Consider the following 3,071-nt stretch of genomic DNA (forward strand, 5'->3'; position numbering starts at 1 on the left):
GTCCTTTGGTGGCTCAGCCCCGCACCTGTGTGGCAGTGTCACACTAGCCCCCGGTGTGCAGACGGTCATTAACATCCCCGCCTCAGAGACAGGGAAACAACCCAACACGACTCAGTGCCTTGTCCAAAGCTCCAGAGCAGCGGTTTCAACCTGTGGGTCGCAACCCCTTTGGGGGTCGAACGACCCTTTCACAGGGGTCGCCTAAGACCATCGGAAAACGCATAGATAATTACATACTGTTTTTGTGACTAATCACTATGCTTTAATTATGTTCAATTTGTAACAATGAAATTGGGGGTCACCACAACATTGAGGAATCGTATTAAAGGGTCGCGGCATTAAGAAGGTTGAGAACCACTGCCCCAGAGGAAAGAGCAGGGTCGGACTCCAGCCAGAGCCATGTGCTCGAAAACGGAGCTCTTAGCAAAGGGCACAGCATTTCAGGGGCGAAGCAGTAAAGCACCCCAAAGTTGCAAAGCTCTGTCTGGGGCGGGGTCCCCTCCTCCACCCTGACAGAGGGGCACCTGGTCCTATCCCCACTGCCATCCTGTCTGTCCCTGCTGAGCCTGCTGCGTGCTCCTGCCCCAGGGAGGCCCTGACAGCTCATTCAGTGGCCGGGGAAACACGGGCTCTCCTGGCTCTGGGGAAAAGCCCTGCAAATCCTGCGACAACAGCTCTAAGCTGGCGCTTGAAGCGGAGCCTGGTGCTGGCTGCGGCTGGCTTTGGGAAACACGATTGGTGCCAAGGCTGGGAGCCTGTCCCGCCCTCGCCCTGCAGTCATTCTGCCCCCTCCCCCACCCCATCTGCCCGTGGCTGGACACTGTACGGCTTTACCACGGCCTGGGGGGCCTGGCTTGCTGACCCAGGCGTGGATGTGAGCTGGGATGAGGTAATCCACGTGAAACACCGGGAAAGGCCAGCACCGCCCTGCGAATGTGAGCTGGCTTACTGTTTTTAATTGTCCAAAATTAGGACGCATGATCTGAACCATCGATCCCAAGGTCCTTTATCTGAGTCCCTCATCTGAGACCCTGGGCGCTGGATCTATTTCAAAATCCAGGATTCGTTAGATTTTAGAACATTGAATCAGTGCTTACGTTGTATGTCATTAACAGCCCCGTGGGCCCCCGGGTAGACTGGGTAACGACGCTCCCTGCAGCTCTGCACACGCCGGCCGGGCACACGCGACCCGCCCCGCTGCTCTGCCCAGAACAGCTCTGTTGCCAGTGAGCGTCTGCACACCCGGGAGGGAGCGTGTGTGACTTGGGAAGTGGTGGTCGGGGTTGGGACGTCTCTACTGCTCTGAGGGGTGGCCTTGGGCAGCACGCCCCGCCTGCCTGGGAAATGGGGGTGATCGAGTCCTCGTGGCTTCAGGCCGCTGTGAGGTGGAGGAGTCTGTCTATGCAGAGCGCTCAGAGCGGAGCAGGCCAGGAATGAGCTCAGTGGGGCCTCCAGGATTCCAGTTATTAGTATTCACATTCACAGCAGCTCTGGTGCTGTCCTTTCTGCCCCCGCTCACTGCGTGCACACAAGCACGTGGTGGGGCTCCACCCTGTGCCCCGTCAGCTGCAAGTTCAACTGCACACTCAGCACTCTGCGTGTTTTGTGTGTTTGTGTGTGTGGTGTGTTTGTGTGTATATGTTTGTGTGTGTGTTATAAGTGTGCTGCAGTGTGAGTGTGTGGTGTGTGTGGTGTGAGTGTTATGTAGTGGGAGTGTGTGGTGTGTGTGGTGTGTGAGTGTGTGGTGTGTGTGGTGTATGTGGTGTGATATGTGAGTGTGTGGTGTGAGTGTGTGTGTGCACATATGTGTGAAGCTGCTGTTCCCTCGGTTGGGCGTGGGTCTCTCAGGCTCACACAGTGTAAGCAGCTCCCTGAATGGTGTGAAGGTCTCACATGTAGAGAAGCATGGTTTTTCTTATAACACAGCCCCTCACCCCGCCAGCCACTTCTCGTGCTCATTCAACCCGGGAGAGAGAGACCAGCTCCTTGGGCTCTTGAGAAGAGGGGCCGGGCTGCCCTTGAAGTGGGGGTTAATTGGCTGTTAGGGCAGTTTGGGCTCCGTGGGGTTTTGCCTGCTTGCTGACGAGCACCGATTCCTTCGTGAAATGAAACGTCACCGAGGTGTCTCATTTCATCTCTGCGACAGCTTGTGAGGCGGACAGCAGTCAGTGCCATGCCTACCACAGGGGTGCAGAGGTGGGGTCGTGGGCCAGGGAGCTGCCTGGGTTTGCACAGCTGGCGGCAGAGCTGACCCAGGCAGGTCAGCCTGGCTGCGAGGGCTGCGGCCACCCATCGCTGTGTCACAAACCTCCCAAATGTAGTGGATTAAAGCTGCATTTATTCCTTTTTTGCTCACAAACCTGCAGTTTGGGCAGGACTCTGTGTGGACTGTTCCTGTCTGCTGTGTGCAGTGTCAGCTGGGGAGGTTCTAGGGTGGGTGGGGGTGAGGGTGACCTGATGGCTGGGTTCCGGAATCTTCTGGAGGCTGGCTCATCCCGTGTCTGCTGGGTGATGCTGGCTATTTGTGGCGACCCCTTAGGCTTTGTCAGCGGCCTCTGCTCTGGGTCTTCCCTGTGGCCGCCTGGGCTCCCCCGCAGCACGGGAACAGGGTTCTAGGTGTACAAGGTAGAAGTGGACAGCATTTCAATGGTCTAGTCTTGGCAGTCATTTCCACAGCACCTTCCTGATAGAAACAGTCATGAAGGTCCCCCAAGCTCAAGAGGAGGGGACGCAGCTCACCACCGGACGGGAGGAGTGTCATCCCAGGAAGCCTGGAGTCATTTCACACTCAGGACCCTTTAGGCTAAAGATACTTAGTAGTATCCTTATTAGTGGTAATCTTTAAAATTTTTTAAAATATAATTTTATGATATATCCTATATTATAAAGAGGTAATATACAAATTGACCCTCACCCCTCGCATCACAAGATGGCCGCCCCCACATCATCACAAGATGGCTACACCCATGTCATCACAAGATCCCCGGCAGGGGAGGGAAGTTGGGGGTGACCAGGCCTGCAGGGGAGGGCAGTTGAGGGTGACTAGGCTGGCAGGGGGACAGGTAGGGGGC

Source organism: Myotis davidii, unplaced genomic scaffold, assembly GCF_000327345.1.
Source record: "Myotis davidii unplaced genomic scaffold, ASM32734v1 scaffold77, whole genome shotgun sequence".
NCBI lineage: Eukaryota > Metazoa > Chordata > Mammalia > Chiroptera > Vespertilionidae > Myotis > Myotis davidii.